We start from the raw sequence: 18,184 nt of genomic DNA on the forward strand, positions 1-18,184 counted from the left end.
GTCCTGCACTTATCCCAAATATCTTGCACTTATCACGTTTCTTACACCTGTATCAGGGGTGGGGGAATCATATCGCCCGAACCAAGTTGTTTTTAACGGTGGGCAAGAAGATTTAATGTCTATTTTGTCCCACGGACAAGTAGACATTAAATCACGTAAATGAAACAGTCTGTGGGCACTCTGGGGCTCACAGCCAATCAGAGAAGCATGCCGGGAGCATTTGGAGGCTTCTGATTGGCTAGCAGCCCATACCTGGGCTCTGAACCGTGATTGGCTGAGGGAGTGAAACGTCACTCAGTCTCAGCAAGCAGGAGTTTGTGGCCGCCGCGAGGCAATACATTAAGGTAAAATAAGCACTACCATAATGCCCGCCATAGCACTTGTAGAGTGTTCAAAAGAGTTATATTTTGCTCAGCTTGCAGATCGCTCCGTAATTAGAATAGAACTGGTGCGCCTGCTGTGAGAGACCGTGTGTAACCTTGTGGTTCCAGAAAGCGCGGGCTCTCATCCCTGCTATTGGAGCGTGAGACTGAGCATAAATCGTGGGGGCGCTGAAGTAGAGGGCACAGTAAAGTGGCGCCGCAGTACCGGGGGATCCGAAAAAAGAGGAAACTCGACCCGGCCTGGCCAAGGACCTGTGGGCCTGGGAGAGACTGCCGATCGATCGAGCCGGAGACAACAGAGTATTGGAAACAAGCTGCAGACCGAATTCACTGTCCTTTACCACAGCCACGCTAACTTCAACTTACTCCGCATACTGTGGCACTATCAAGCGCCCCTAACCATCCAAGGGATCAGCAAATAAGATGACATTCTGCCCCCACTTGTTTACACGAGGCCCCCGTTATGCCGCAGGACCCTGCCGCCACCTCTACCTAGTCCTCCTGTCTCATGGGCACCCAGAGATCACTCCTGCCGCTGGCTTCCTATCCTCGTTGCTTCGGGGTTGAGTGAGCGAAAGCAGACTGCGGGGTTTTGGAGGGGCTGTGGCCGAGGCGCTAGCAGACCACTATAAACTTAAGTGGTTTCCACTTACAGAGAAGCCCGCCAAAGAAGCCGGATAACGCTGCATTTGCATCAACCACGGTAAGGTGGGGAGTCGGATCGGCCTTACCAGCCAACAGCTCTTCACGCTGCTGCCCCCGTCTTATTGGTTCAGGTAGGACGGTTACATCTGTGTGCTTTGAGTCTGCAGTCCTACCCCCTGTCCCCCCAACCCCCTCTTCCACCTACCTTCCCGTTACTGACCTGTAAGAAGATGATGATGTGGCGCACGAGCCTGTCCGAAAGCTACATGTTGACTGCAGCTACCTAACGCCTCCATGCTTGTGTGCACGCCAGGGGGTGGGGTGGGGCCGTCACCTATATTCTAAAGAGCATGTCACTGGAATAGAGCAACAACACCCAAAAGGAAGTGAGGACGGGGGAGTGTGGGGGGGGGGGGAAGGAGTGTGTCTAGCTTGAAGCTAAATTAACCTGATGCCTTTGGTTAATGTAAGGGAAGAGGGCGAAGTAGCAGGGTGGATATTGCACTTGAAAGATTATCGGGTTTCAAGCCTGGCCTGACCATGAACCCACTGAGTCCCTATTATTGGGGCCCAGTCACTGCCTGATTATTACGGCTTGTGACCTTTTACCAAATCCTCCCAGCACTACGCTGCCTCTGTTTGTAGGGTTAATATATAGCTGAGCAGCACTTTCGGCCTTGCATTTCAACTTCACTGTGCCCCGGTCCACCCCGCCCCCCCATCTCCCCCCCCCCCGTTTTGTTCTGTTGACAACATATCAGGAACGAGTGTCTTTGTTGCCCATGCTGTTCGGCGTCAGTGCCCTAGCTCCAGGAACCCCAGAATTCAGTTAATTCCACACCTGAAGTACCAACAGATGTGACCAACCGCCGCTATTGTAGCCGTGCTGTAAGTCGTGCCAACTGCGCCCGTTTCCATTGCTATGCAGAGAGCTGATTAGAACTCCCTTTCACACCAGATGTTTGACACAGAATTGCAATACTGGACAATTTCCCTCACAAATGGGCGATATCTTTCCCATTTGTGTGAGAAAATGTTCAATTGGCCGGTGCCTAGTATTTTAGTGTGTATAATTAAGCCCGTTGTACGCTTTTCTTTTAAGCTGCCGCGGCGCTGCAGTTTCTTTCTTGAGCTGCCACTGCCATGCTTGCTTAATTGCTAACTTTAACTGTAAAAGGACACTGGATAATTAATAGGTAAAGAGGTTGTCCAGATTATACCACATTGGTAAAGCGGGGACGTGAGCTTGGATTAGAAGGCGCATTTTGGGACTCTACAACCAAATGTCCCTCTGCATAACATTTGATTTACAGTGCAGCTGCGCCATGTGGAACAGTCCTTGTGTAAATGTAACTGGCGCTCATGTAAAGCGCTCCAATACCTTCAGGTCGAGTTGGCGCTATATAAACCCGCAAACCCGCAAAAAAAAAATGCCATTCTTTATTAGCACTCAAGGTCTTATGCAAGTGTATTCAGGCCATATTAAAATTCACATTGATCCATAGGGTGAAGAAAAAGAATGTCCTGCATTTTTTATTTAAGCACCAAACGCCACTTTAAAGTGCGTGCGCATGACCTACAGTGCAAGTGGCTGTGGGCACATGCCATCTGCTCGGAGCATGGATACCCCTTGAGAAGCAAGACATTCTTTCCCTCCTTTATTGTGCCCCAAGGTGAGAGAACCGCACAGGGGGTCTGCATGAGGGACAATTCTGCAAGCCTCACCGCCCACGGGTTTTTCCACAATATCTGCACACAGCAGCAGAAAAGGCAAAACTTGACCAGGGCGAGAACAGACAGCGCAATGGCTCTATTTCCATTTCAAAAGGTTGAAGCTGTGTTTTTCCTCACCTTCTTATCTGTAACTCAGTGGTGTGGTGAACCTTCCCCCACCCCCTCGCTCTGTCAGCTGGAAGAGGGAGTGAGGGCTGCTACTGGGCCCCACTTAGCCTGTCAACCTCAAAATAAAGAGCAATGAATTCTACAGTGTGTGAAGTGGAGTGAAGTGCTTGTGTGCCCCAAATAAATGAAATGTTAGGGGGGCCAAAGTTAGCTTCTAAGGGTAGAGCAGAACTACATAGTGGAGCAGGAACTCACTGCTACTTGTTTGCAACTTCTCACTCTAGCCGAGATCTGACTTGCTGCCTTGAGGCATTCTCATTGTTCAGACATCTTTGACTTGTGTTTGATTAAAAATAATCATTAAAACTGCTTTATTCATCAGAATAACGTATCCCTGTCCAGTAGACTAGTCAAGTCTTAAAATGACTTGACTAGTGAAATGGTGGTGAGGAAGATATGAAGGGTGCCATTAAAGAAGAAGAGAAAATGCTGATTTCACTTAGCAGCAGTACAACAATCTGGTGGTTTGTTCAGTTGGTATTGTATGCTAGTTTATACACATATGCAGAGCTCTGCCAATGAACACAACTAGATCACTCTGACTGTGCTTGTGTGAAACAGGGGGGCCTCCATTTAATACTCATAGTTTGTGAAAGAGAACCTGGCTAGTTAAAAATGGGCTTCCATGCTTAAATTGTGTGATCTTAGGCAAATATTTTATTTCACCAAAACTTAAACTTTCTTTTCATAATCAAGAGAAGCACTTTGAAATGCATGCGTTCAGTAAACGAGCTGTACAAAAACCTGTTTTTGAATTAATATAGACTACAATGTTGCTCTATATTCTGGTCACATACAGTGTTCACATCTGCCGTGCCTCTTGGTTCACTAATGGGCACTGTCATCAGTGCGGTAAATCGCCCATTCTTCAAGAATGTCAAGACTGATGGCACGGGCAAATCGATCACGAGGGTTCCGTTGTCTCCTTCTACAGACAGATACATACTTTAGTGAGATTCTAGATCCTTGACAGGGCATGAAACATGCTTCTGTCTGTCTGTAGGCAAGCCAAAGCGTGTTCATTTTTAATCATTAAATACATATTTTCAAAACATTTACCCCCTCATTCCGTAGGTGCATGCAATTATGGCGATGCATACACTTGCACACATCCTCATACATTGTGTGAGCCTAGGAAATGGGTCCAGTCATCATTATGGCCGTTTGCTTTTCCTCTTATTTTCACGATGCTACACGGCATCAGCCAAAAGCTTTTTGCGCATGATGCACTGCATGGGCAAAAGCACTGGCAAAACCAATAGGTCAGAAAAGCAAGATCTTTCTTGGATCAGTAAATTAAAAAAACATGGCACTGGAGTCATTCTGCTCGTATGCTTTCTGATGCATGAACATGATCATCACGCATGCATGTGTAAGTGGTGTGAGTGACATGCGATTGCGTCATCACTGCATTTTAGGTCTGGCTTTAGCCAAGACCTTTTGATTTTATCTAAAATAATATATATAATATTACTTAAAGGGCTTTCGGCCACCTCTTTTCACCCATTGGTCTGCTGTTGTCATTCCCATTTTGCTTCCGGCCACAACAGCATATAGCACGGGGCAATGGATCAGCATAATTAAAGCCTCTGGTTAAAGTCGCTTTGTGTGGCTGCAGTGCATTTTTCTCTTTCACAAGGTGCCCAGATCTGCACACAAGGAGTTCCCTTAGTACCAATGTTGGCCGATGTGATCGTAGGACACATTAGACGTGAGCCCATGGCATATTTCAGTTTTATCAGTTCCTATCTTCTTACAACGCTGTTGTAAATTCCGTTTGAAGTAGACTGATGCTATTTCAAGGTTTGGATAAATGGGATAATATTGCTTGTCAAGTTTTTCTTAGCATTATTATTGCAAAGCATTTAATGGTTTACCAATATTAATAAAACAAAAATATATTACGTTTCTCTGTCAGCCCTTACGTTTGATGTGTGGACAGGAGTAGGTGGGACAAGTGGATTTTACAGGACATGTAGATCTCAGTGGCATTTTGTCCCTTGGACAAGTAGATTATTTTGAAAATTCCACACCCCTGCTGTATATATTTAAATATGTTGACATCGAGATGTATTTGGTCTATTTGAATTGCTGATCTTCCTTTTGACTGAATTTTTGCCTAATCGATTAAATCAATGTCATACATGCATACAATAGGTGGTGTCCCAAATTTGTACGAATTGCTAACAAATGTGTGCCTTTTATTCCTTTAAAATGTTTCCACTGTGACTACATTTCTGTGTACCTTATAAGTGTTTAGCCATGCAACAGCTGCGTAACTAAATACTTATAAGGTCCCTAAAGCGAGACCTATTGGCTATGCAAAGCAGCCGTGCGGCCGAGAAAGTGATCGCGATCAAACATCAAAGCGGCCGTGTGGCCGAAAGTGAAAGTAATCGCGGTAAACGCGGCGCGCGCTCCCGCGCACATGCACTGTAGCTCTAGGCTGGCCTGGTAGCACTTTTTGGAGCCCTCTCAATAAGTCTCGCCAGACCAGCGCATGCGCTGGGTCAGGCGAGACCTAAAAAGTACAGTGAACTTCAGTATTTGCATTGCAGTTTAGTATGTCACATAGCATTTCTCTAGACGGCAGAGCAAAATCAAAATCCATAAAAAAAATTTAAAAAAATAAGCTTCTCCTCTCCTTGAAAAATCCTCAAGAGGTCCTCCATGTCTTTTTTCTACGACTGGAAAAAACAATTTCACAGAGAAAGGACCTATGTTGAATCAGTGCCCATTTACTAGCAGGAATGAATGCGCTTTGGGGATCTCTGGTCCTGAAGCAGGCTACTTGAAAACAAGGTCTAAACCAGATGCACTGTGTCTACAACATGACTGAACTGGATTACAAAACGTCAGGATTATAAATTAAATCATGAATGCATAATATTCATGAAAGTGAACAGGTAGCCACAGATACGAAAGATGTTTGTCAAATGACAAGAACATTTTAAAGTAAAAAGGAGGGTCGTTAGATGATAAATTAAATAGATTTTTAAATATTTTGTATTCTCAAAATAATCATGTGTAATAACCAGAAAAAGTAATTTTTCAGTTAACTTGTTTTTACAGAATTTTTAAATTGATCAAACATACATTGTTCATCAGCATACCAGGGGTCTCTCAAGCAAGATGGGTTGAGGAATATATAAGAGAACAGTTCTGTTAATGCTCAATGTGCAAAAATGAATTGTTCCAGTTAAGATCTGAACTGGATGATGGTTGCGGTTCTTCTAGGACGCATACTGATTGGTGGATGGGTGGGTAAGTAGGTGCATAATAGAAACAAAAGTGTTTCACAAGTGCGTGTATCAGGTCAATTTCAGCCAGCTTATGTTCAGTTCTATGTCTCAGGCATCAGCGGTGGCTCTTCTGCTAAGGCGGAGGAGAGTCGCCCCACTGAGTTCAAAGGAAAAATAAAGTATTAACGCAACGTTAATACGTTAAGTTATTATCATTTTATTTTTTGTATGTAGCCAGAGCAAGGTTAGGGCTAGTTGAGGCTTGGCTGTCCTTGCAGCGAGGAGGAGTGGTTCCTGCTCCATAACCATAAGTGTACATGACGGTTTGGCCGGCTGTCTTGGGCCAGCCAAACCATCATGCACACTTAGCCTGTTCTCCACCTGGCCGTATTGCAAGGTAGGGTGGGGAACATACACAGGCTCCCACTCCCTGTCTGAGCATCAAATCAGGGCACTCAGACCAATTGCTGCTGTCATGCTAGTGACAGCAGTATCATGATTGGCTAGGGGAGGCATGTGTGCTTCCTGGAGACTACAGAAGAGGACGGAGGAGAGGCGGTGACCGGCAGATAAGTGAGCTTTTCTTTATTTTTTTGCAAGGTAAGCTTTTCTTTATTTTTTTGTAAGGCCATTTTTTTACATCGTAGGTAAATCGTTTGAAATGGAATGGCACCATGTCAGACATGACTCAACATCCCACACCAGAATAGACACTATGATTGAATAGCAGATAGGACACCACGAATTGTCTCCCTCAGGAAGAACAGCAGCACAACCAAGAACATAAAAGAACACAAGAAATAGGACACCTAATGGCCAAATCAAAAGAACACAACTTATTTGACTTTTAATACAAAAATAAAACTTAAGAAGAAATGAACGTAAAATAGAAACTTATGAACCACACACAGGTACAGTACAAAAAACAAGCTCAAAACTAAAACACCACCATGCACAACTTCACTTAGGGCAAATGGCAACACACACACCACTTGACACAAGGAACTCAACTGCACATCCACGCAGGGTACACACAACAAAAAAGAACCTTAGTACCAATAATCTGCATGGGTATCACACTCAGTTGATTATGCACTCTCCAAGCAAACTGCACACAGGAGTACAACCCAGAGGAGTACGCACGCTCAATGCATGGGCCTTCAACCCAGTGAAGTATTTACTCTCCACACAGATAGGGCATGGGATTAAAATCCAGTGAAGTATGCACACTCCATGCAAAAGCACACGGCCAGTGGGCTATACATCCTCTCCACAGACTGCACACAGGACCTCCAGCTCCCCACCTTTAAGATCAACACCAATGTTGTAATGGAAGTGTTCCAGCCGGGGCAAACATCTACTGAACCACTCCCACCCTTCAATAAGGCACTGACAGATGCCCTGTTGGGGGCTTGAGTCAAACCTTGCTCTTTGCCCTCAAATCCCACTTCCTACCCCCAAGATTGCGAGACGGTACTGCCCTGCCCTGGGCAATCCTGCATTTTTAGGTCTCGCCTGCGAATGCAGCGCATGCGCTGCTTCGCCTCAGCGAGATCTATTGTCGTTGCTTCTGTGTCTGGGGCCTGTGGAAGCGGGGTTGGTGTCCGCCCTGTCGGCATTAGGACCCGGCCACCCGGACTGGAGATTTTGCTCGCGCACGGCGTCTCTAGTAAGGTCTCCCCTCCACCAGTGTTAACTCATAGCTATGCGCGAGTGCATATATGTATTGTACTTACAATCCAGAAAGCCATCATCCGTGTCTCGCAGCTGTGCACCTCGGTTTTAACAGAAATTCCTCTTTCACACTCCCACTCTGTTGCATACCTTGTAGCTGGAAATTTCACGTCATTTACTGCAGCAGCACTGCAGGTTTCCAAAGCACAGGTTCTCATGCTGAATCAGTTATGGTCATTGTGCTATTCTTCACTTTTTACAACAATGAACCTCCTAGTGGCTATTTTAACTGAAGGCACACAGACAAACTACCGTGGCCTTTTTTTTTTTTTTTTTAACTATGCTGAATTAACTAAGGGGGATTAACCAATTCTGTTTTTGTTAAAGACACAAGGATATCAAATTGGTCGAAACCGCAAGTAGAAAAAAAAATATCAGGATGTTTTTCAATAACATTACAAACTTTACATTTGCCGTTTCTAGGCGCTGTAAAAACACTGGTCATTGTTATCCAATTAGCAGGACTTATTACACAATCCCTGTTATTTCTGAAGCAACACAATGAAACCCTCTCGGAGGCCCACACACCGTCATCCATTTTTACCGGCCGGAAAGCTGGCTAACCCAGTGCAAGCGTAGGAGCCAACACAAGCGCTCACGCCACTTGCACCAGCGCAACCATTTATCCACGCATGTCCTGTGCGTAAGCGCCGCTCACCTCCCATGCTGCACGCGGTGCAGTCTTTAAGAAACAAATGCAAAAACAACAGTTGATGGACAGAATGCAGAACAATGTCATACATTCACCCCAGTACAGAGATCTGGGCCTAAATCCATAGTTTTTTTGCTCACCGTGCCAGTTTGAACCCAGCCATATGCAAATCAGTCTTGACCCTTTCCTCATGGGAACATTCCAGCCCCAACTGCCAAGCCAGGTCCTCCCTGGACTGGAACCAAGCCTCCTAGGACCGGTTTCGGGGTTTCACCCCTCTTCAGCCAGGATAGCTTGATTCCAGTGGCATGGAGAGCACGGGACTCACGTCTGAGCATTCCCGTCCCACTCGGGGTGACAAATGCAAAAACAACAGTTGATGGTCCTAGAATGCTTGTTTCCAGTCCAGGGAGGACCTGGCTTGGCAGTTCGGGCTGGACTGTTCACATGAGGCACAGGGTCAAGACTGATTTGCATATGGTCAGGTCTAAACTGGGGTGGCATGGTGAGCAAAAGAATGATGGATTTAACCCAGATCTCTTGACTGGGGGAGAATGTTTTGATTTGTTCTGCATTCCGTCCATCAATTGTGTGTCTTTTGTCTTTAAGAAACATTCACTGCTAATGGAAACGCTACAAAATCATTTAACGTAAAGCGTGATTCACCTCTCTTCACCACTGTCAGGTCATGCGGAGTAGAGTGCCGCATAACGCGACACTAAAATCAGTTTAATGGCACCCATAGAGTGCTTGAAGGCGGCCTGAAGGTCTGCTGGAAACGCCCGCAGCCGGCTCGATGAATGCAATTTCAAGTCCTTGCAGGACTAGGGACCCGGGCGACGCGATGAGTGGAATGAATATGAGAAAAGTAGAAGTATTTAATTCTAGCTTAGGTAAAATGTTTGAGGGCAAGGAGCAGCAGTCTGAAGAAGCTCAACATGTGAGGGCTGGGAGGAGTTATGTCTTTAATATCGGGTGAAAGAGATTATAGCATGGCAAGGCCCAAGACACCCCTATTAATACATTTTAAAAAGCCCTCCTGATTTAAATTTCGTGTGTTTTATTTACCTGTTCCCTTTTGCTGAACTAATACCGCAATAACCTAAACGCGCAGGGATCCCGCCCTTGCACACAATTTTCCTTCCTACGCACAGCGGCTAGCCTGGCCTTCGCGCTTGCGTATCACCCACCCCTACGATATATATTTTTAACCCGTGTGTCATTTTCAAATCCATCAGTCTGAACACAGCCATAGGAAACAGAAACAGAGCCGGGGCGTTCCCTTTCGTGAATTCTTTCTCTGCTCCCATTGGTGATCTGTTGCCTTCTTATGTTATTCAGTACTACAGCCTGCCTTGGGATAAGCCCGCCCCCTGGTTTAACCATGCATGGTCTGTGCCGAGGAAACAAACAAGCATTTGCAATGCAATAAGTCTTGCAGTTACAGGAGTCTGAGCTATTGACACTGCAAATAACAATGCCTTTAATTTTTGTTTTCGGTTTAAAAACATAAATAAAAGGCATTGTCATTTACAATGCCAATAGCTTAAACTTGCCTAACTGCGAGACCAATTGCATTGCAAATGCTTGTTCTCTCAGCATTGATCCGCTAAAAGATTGGTGGTTTCAGCGCTTCACACCAAAACGTCCTGTCGGGTGAGAACAGCAGGGGGCAGCATCTATATTCACGAAATACCGATTGAAGGTGCACTCACTCAGCAATAACATACACACTAAACAGCTGCTTTTCCAGTAGGCCACCAAAAAAAATTTTAAAGAAAAATTCCACGGGCCCACACTTAACACTGAAAATGTACCTCAAAGTACTGCCCAGCTGTCATTTTGTGAGGACACCGCACCATACTTTTCTTTCAGTTCATCAGTCGCTTCACTGTACACAACCACATAAGCTCCCTATACCACAGTGCCGCTCACCTTAACCACACGGTATGGACGACACTTATGATCCTAGAAGGAAATGGGCCGGGCCTTCCAAATCCAAAACTAACATCTGCTGCAACTTCTCAGCTCTCCTGGATCAGGACTCCTATCGCAGCCTGGGGACCTCCAGCTCTGAATTAGAAGCCCTTCCTGTAGCACTCAGTTGTTGACCAAGTATCTGGGATACCTTTCTTAATGAGCACTTCGCCCTAACGGTTACTACTGCTACACGCCCATCATACAGCTGCTCCGCTCTTCTTTGGGGTTCTGGATTTTGTGGAACTGGAGGAGTTCCTTCGTCAGCTTGGCCATTTGTGGATCTTCACTTTGGTGTACTTTAATCACCTTTAGTTTTAGCTTCTCACTGCTGCATTGTTAAGATGCACGCTGGTAGGAAGACCCGAGAGGCAGGTAGGTAGAGGAACAGGTACTTTATTCAGGAACCGGTTACAAATAAGGGAGTCCCAAAAGGAGTTAGGATGTAACCAGCTCAGTCCCCAGACAGAAAATCCAACTGACCAGGAGAGAACACTCACACTAATGATATCACACATTCCACATGACTAACAACTTGCCACGCCAGGCTACAACAAAAGACAGGATGCCATAGTTTCCTGGTCATCTGAGCTTTGACATAGGAATAAAAAAAAGGACAGTATCAGAGGCAAACGTGGCTTCAACATAGACTGCCTTTCGTTGCATGTCGCATATTAAACCCACACTTATTGGCTTGGCCATTGCTTGTTTAAGGACAAGAGGCATCCTAGCTGGCACTGGGCATCTCAGGCCATTTACTGGCCTGGTCTTCACTCCCTCACAGTCTTATCATTGGCCAGGAGATAGGAAGTGGTATAGATGACTCAGCATTGTGGCGAGAAGGAGAAGAGCCACCTTCACAGTGTGGGCAGACCAGTCTCAGAAGAACCAAAAACATGCTCAGTGGAGAAGGGGGGAAACACGAGAGAGATAAAGAAAGAGAGAAAAGGAGAGGGAAAGATTCGCCATGACACTTCATAAATCTGAGTTTGCAAGGAAATACTAGAAGAACCACGGAAGTGCGGAGTACACCCACCTTAAGCTCTTGAGACGTACATGAAAAGACCACAGACTGCAGAAACTGCAACCCTTTGGGGTTCTCAGATACAGTTCCAGGTACCCTCACCCATACATATTGGTGGTTCGTGTAATGTGCCTTAAAAAACATAATAAAAAATACCCAAGTTGCACCTTACTCAAACCCAGCAGGCTTTCTTTCTTGGTATGCCTGGAGTGTGCGCCCTTTTGAATGAAGAAAAACAGCAGATTTAACTCGAATGGACTGATGAGGTCTGATGAAAGGGTTGCGTTTGTGCACCAGGGTTATCTTGGAAAGTCTACCTAAGAACTACGGGAGTACTACATATGTCCTCATCTCACCATTCACTTCCACCATGTCAGGTATAGTATCTTACATATACTTATGATCTTTTTCGATTGATTTCTATATAGGCTTCAGTGCGGGAAGTGGGAAGAGAGTTAGCCATCTCCAAGTTCCTTTTGGAGAATGTGACTGCACTGCAGGGCTGCGCTTCACTAGTTTCTGTGCAGAGGCTGTATCTGCATGCAAGGCTGTGCTTAACGGCGGTGAAGTAATAATAGTAGTAAGAATAAGCATAAGAATTGGAATGTATTTTTATATAGTGCTTCATGCAGCACTTCTGCCATTTCCAACAGTTGTGAATAATTAATACCCAAGTTGTGGTAGAGGAACAGTGTTACTATACCCCAGACCGGGCTGTTTATCACCCCTGTTAAGTGCAGAGGTGCTGTTTTCCAACAGTGTGTAGGTTTTTTACCTCCCTATGGTTCAGAGGAGATTTTCGTTAGGTCACAACCAAAAGTTGAAGTTGGTGGGATCTACTGAAAATTACTTTCCCACACTATTCTAAATGAGGTAGTAAGCACTATATAAATAAAAACAGCAAAAAAATTCATTGTTTTTGTTTAAAAAATAAAAAAAAGTTCCTGAATGGTGAATATTGCTGTTGAACTACCTCAGTCTGAAAGGATAGGAGGGGGGCACCTAATATGAACAAGCATTGGCATAGCCAATAGGTCTCGCCTTTGGGACCTTAAAAGTGTTTAGCCATGCAACAGTTGCATAACTAAATACTTAAAAGGTCCCAAAAGCGAGACCTATTGGCTATGCAAAGCGGGCGTGCGGCCGCGAAAGTAAAAGTGATCGCGTAGTTCCAGGCTGGCCTGGTAGCACTTTTTGGAGCCCTCTCAATAAGTCTCGCCACACCAGCGCATGCGCTGGGTCAGGCGAGACCTAAAAAGGACAGAGAGCTAGAGAAGAGGAAAAGTTCTCTGCATGATGGGCCAGATGTATCAAGCTGTTTTCCGGTCGCAAAAAGGCCCGATTCACAGAATCGGGCAGTTTGTCACCGGAAAAATGCATTTTTGTTTGTACGATTCCCAAATTGCAATTTGGTAACATGTTAGCGAATTCGCAATTTGGAATTGTGAATGCATACCGATTCGGTATTGGGAAGGGGCTTATTTAGGGCATCCTTTCCTAATACCGAATCGCAGTGGTATGCAAGTATGTTGAGCGACCGAAATGTGGTCTCTAAACATTCACATTGTACCACCTATTTCAAGTAGGTGGTAACCCATTTGGAAATGTGAAGGAGTCCCCAAAGGACCCCTTCCCCTTAGTGAATGTTCGTAAAAACACTTTAAGAGCCGGCAGTGGTACCATGTACTACTGCCTGCTCTTAAAAAATGAAAAGAAAACTTCATTTTTCTTTTTTAAAAGCATCCCATTTTCCATTATGAAAAACAGGCTGAATTTGTTTTAAAAAGATTGCTTTATTCAAAAGCAATCTCAAACATGGTGGTCTGGTGATCCCCAGCAGGCCACCATCACTGTGATTTCACAGATTCCTAATGGGTCGTAAAAATGCGACCTTCAGGTAGGTCGATATGCAACCCACTAGGAATCGCTAAATGAAACTCCGAGTTTCCTACATCACAGAGAATCGCAATTAGGTAATGATATTCTCAATGTTGATACATCTGGCTCGATGCCTGCTACCTGAAAAATGTAAATGTATGCATTTGGTTTATCAGCAATTCTAAAGGCTGCTTGGGAGCCAGTAGGCTTAAATGATTGCATCATTAGAAACTTCACGGTAAGGGGGATGTATCTATTTGAGAGATATTGAAATGTGTTACCAGTTCAGGAATGAAGAGCCATAAAAAAAAAAAAAGTTTACACTGTGTACACTTTGATGGCAAATAACAAAAAATAACTGAAAGCTCTGTAAGCACTTAACATCGAATATTTTTGCACATTTTGTAGCAGCCTACTTTACACAGTGCGATTTAGATATTTTAAAATAATTTACAAATTCACAGTGCATACTTCGCCGCCTCAGACCATATAGCACCAAAAATATACGTTACTAATAACCAGTGCACCAACTAGAATTCAAATCAGTGACCCTTTGATTACACCCACAAACATCTTAAGTGACTGCATTAACAAACTGAGCCTACTGGAATAATGCATTTCCCAAAAAATTAGTTTAACTTGCATTTTTTAATTTAAGGAATATGGATTATCTTTTACATGCAGGTGAAAGGCCAACAAAATAGTTAGAGATTTTATTTTTCATCTCACCTCTGACCTCGCCCTCACTGACAGCGCCCCCACTGGTCTCAGGATCACAGTTGTCAAACATTTTTTATGGACTTCTACCAGGGCCGGCCTTGGATGGTTTGACTGGTGTCACTGCACTGGGCAATGACCTCAGGGGGATGCTGTGTTTAGCAATAAATTACAATTTAAAATCACCTTCTGCAGAGTTCCTTATGTGCCCAGCTTACAGGCAGCAATACAAATGTGAACTCCTGTGACTAATTTTCCTGGTAGAGGGAGAGGTTGGAGTTTTGTCTAGTGGCAGTTTTGTCTTGGCATAAAAGTAGCACAGAGGGATAATATGCCTTCTGGAAAGAACATATCTGTATTTTATGTGGATAGCGGATTGGATTAGTAAAGCCAGCCTTTACCAGCGCTTTAAAACCAATGGAATGTATTTAAGAGAAGGGTTATTGAGGGATGAGGGGCCCTTTTGCCAGGTGGTAGTGAGGGATTCAGAGGACGAGGTCATAGCGGGGGCGCCCAAAAAGATTATCGCACAGCCCGAACTTCTACTGCTGGTCATTGCACTACAGTGCTTACATGGAGCGGTTGTTTCCAGTGCTGGCCACATGCGCTTAATTGTCAACACCAGCATCTTTGATAGTCTTTCACATGCTGCCACTGTTTGTCTAAATTAAAGATGAACACAACAACATTTGTTTACTAATTCAGTATACATTACAAATTACAAATACCTGCCGCCCAAGTTATGCTTATATATTTGGGTGCCTGGAATAGTCTGAATTATCAGTCTTGTAGGGTGTGATGGTTAGTAGTTGTGTTGGTTCTGTCATTGGCGGCACTGGCAGGGGGTGGTGCAAGCTGGAGTGGCCGCCTGACAAGGGCCGTGGCCCATAGTATTTTACAGATTAATCTGGTGTACTGAAGTCAAGTTGGTTTCACCTCAGGGTAATGCAGATATGGTGGGACTGCACTCGGCTCAATCACACCATATATGGTGTATTGTGCAACTCCTATGTAGCTGCAAAGGGATCTACCCTTTGGCGCAATAATCATCCAGAGCAGTTTCCACTCCTACCACTGGTCAAAGTCTGGATTTCTCTAAAACGGTGAAACGCCGAGGTCAGAGGGTTTCTTGCAGCAATAACCTATCCAGGAAGCTGTCCCAAGGTCACTGAGAGCCCTTTATTTCTTATAACATCACTTCCATGTGTTGGCGGACACATAGAAAGCACACCTCATCTGTTCACGGCTTGCTGGAGCTTTAATCATTAACTTTTATGGTCATGTTTGGGTTGACTGCGGAATTATCACTACAAACCAGAAAATGAATTGTTTGAAATAGGTACCTCTATTTTCAGTGCTGTAAAATTCAGTTCCACTTACCCCATTGATAACTTAGATTGGAATATAAAGGCTAAACCCCTTTTAAGGCCAAGCCTGGGCAGCGCATGTGCTGCTCTGCGAGGCATGCTGTATTGAAGTATGGATTTGAAACCCCGCCCACTCTCCGCCCATATTTGTCATTGGCTTGTGTCATTCTCATTCGTAAATGCTGGCTTCAGATTAGTTTATAAACTTGTTTTAGTACCGCCTTGTCTTAATTTGTAACCTCCCATGAGGACTGGCCCTTTTGCTACACGGTACATCTTATTTAGTCTGTAAGCACAATTTTCTTTAATGTGTTTCTCCAACTGCAGGCACTATATGCTTTCCTGCAACGTTCAGCGCGCCATGCACGCTTTCATGGGGCGCTTTTACAACAAAAAAAAGTTCTGGGGTAAAAGCGCCACAGACGGCGCTTTCACTTTAATAGCGACCACGGACCTTTCTTTAGACACTGCTCGTCTAAAGAAAGTGGCTTGGCCTCTATCAACAGGATTGCGTATATTAACGCAATTGCCTATTGCATTGCAAATGCTTGTCCCACACCTGGCTTGTGCAAGAGACTTCGCCCAGTGGCTCATTTTCAGGGTTTGGTTCCTGGAGAACTCACTTCTAGTCCTCATTAAACCAAACTCTGTGTCTGGGCTTACAGCTTCAGTGATCACACAAAAAAGGGGGGGGGGGGACTAGGAGCAAAGTTGGAAAGCATGAGGTCCAGTACCCATGCTCCTCTAGAGTTAAATGTACAAACTGGGGGGTAGCTGTTCCTAAAAAAATGGGAAGTGGAGGAGAGAGAGAGAAAAGCCAGTAATGGGTAACTGAGACCACCCAATTCAAAGTCAATATGGGAGGTCAAAAAAGGGGGAATTACTCCTTAAGTATTTAGTGCCCTCACACACCCTTGCAGGTGTCATGCTTCATCATGAGGCGTAGCTCCTCGTGGGGGTGGCGCTGCAGTCCCTCACGGGCCCTGCAAGAGGGTCTTTAGCAGAGATCTTTTAGGAGTCGCCGCAGTTGTGCATGGGGGTGTGTGGGCCTAAACAGGTGAGGTAAGTGAATGTTAAAATGACTAAATGGAACCCTGAAACTGAGTTTTATTAACGGGTCCAGATAGACGGTTAAAAACGTAGTGAATCCTGGAGCTCCTCTTTGGAAAAAATGTAGAGGGCAGACGTGTAACTCACCGCTGCTCTCAGGATGGGTGCTGTGGTGTCAACGAAGTACATCTAGAACATGTTTCGTGCTCAGTGGTGGTCCATAAGGGATCCTATAGCGCTTTGTCAGGACTGATTAAGGAGATAAGAGTGTAGTGATGTCAGAAAAAGATAACTAATTGAAAAGAGCTGACCGAGCTGGGGAGTCTTCACGTACAAGTGCCTGGCCAAGTCAGTAGTTAGTGATGCTAACAGCCTCCAGTGTCGCTCACTACCAAACAGGACCTAAGAATTCACATTCTCCTCTTCCACTTCTATTAATGTACATTTGTCGGAACAGATGCATATATTTCCGCTCAGTTCCATGGATGCTGGTCCAAGAAATACATGTGCTTTTCACTTCTTTAGTTAACAACTGTACAGTACATTATTTTTAGTTTGTATCCGAGCATCCATTTGCAATGGCTTCTTTAGTGCTGTGCATATCACGTTTTCGGTATACTCACCAAATAGGATTTAGTTCTAGGCGCCAACAAATTGGAAATACATGCAGATATCGTTCAAACATTTCAAGAAAACACCTGGTTCATGAATCACTGCAAAATATGGTTTCCTCTTCTCCTATGAATCATGACCCACAGAAAGGGATAGGCCGGCTCTGAGTGTGGAGGAGAGGTGTGATTCAGAAATCAGGGAACAAGACCAACTCTGTGTCTCTACTGGAAACAGAGATATTTTTCAGGGAACAAAAAAGTATTGGTGCACCAGCGACTTAAAAAGTGAGCTCCAAAGGAAATCCCAGATCAGCACCGACCCGGGCTATAGGACCTATAGGGGGCAAGAAAAAGAGCATAAGACGTCTGCGATTCTCAGAAGCAACATCTATGAGTAAATGAGAAAGAGCGAGAGAGACAAGAGGAACTGGACCCCGGCCACATGTGAGTCTTCCGTGAGTGCAAGCAAAGAGGAGTAGCAAGCACAAGAAAAATAGAATCAGAAGATAAACCTCTTCAGAGCCAGACTTCTCTAAAAAAAAAAAAAAAAACACCTATTCCATGTACAAGATTATGGAATTGGCTACCGTTTCACCAAGACTTTATCTCTGAAAGAACCACAAGACATTAAATGAAATAAAGTTGAAGGTCAAAACGCCACGCTACAAATACTCACGTGCACCTATCTGTATCACACGGAAATGCAACAATTCACTCAGTTTTACTGAGGTCTGTCTGGACTCATAAATCTGGGTCTATCACTATTCTAACTGACCATATGGAGGACAGGCAGAGGACTGCAAGGTGCGCCCCCACTGTGGAACACCACTCAAAGACAACTCGGGACATACACCATATTTTCATTACCTAACCCAACAGATCGCAAGATGTATCCATTCTAATACTCTCCCCATCGAAGGTAGCCCCACCGCGGGGACAAACATCGAAATCACATCCTGGCAAGCCTCTGGGCCTCAGGAATTCCACATGCCTGGTATTCAA

At 44.7% G+C, this 18,184-nt stretch overlaps 1 protein-coding gene and 1 pseudogene across 2 annotated transcripts in view; one reads left to right on the forward strand and one right to left on the reverse strand.

The window, feature by feature from the left end:
• LOC146855783 (transmembrane protein 53-like) overlaps positions 1 to 18,184 on the reverse strand; it is a 79,616-nt gene that overhangs the window by 32,916 nt on the left and 28,516 nt on the right. The window lies entirely within an intron of this gene.
• Positions 847 to 1,315, forward strand: LOC146855784 (protein BTG2 pseudogene; annotated as a pseudogene).

The sequence above is a fragment of the Triturus cristatus genome, chromosome 4_1, assembly GCF_964204655.1.
Source record: "Triturus cristatus chromosome 4_1, aTriCri1.1, whole genome shotgun sequence".
Taxonomy (NCBI): domain Eukaryota; kingdom Metazoa; phylum Chordata; class Amphibia; order Caudata; family Salamandridae; genus Triturus; species Triturus cristatus.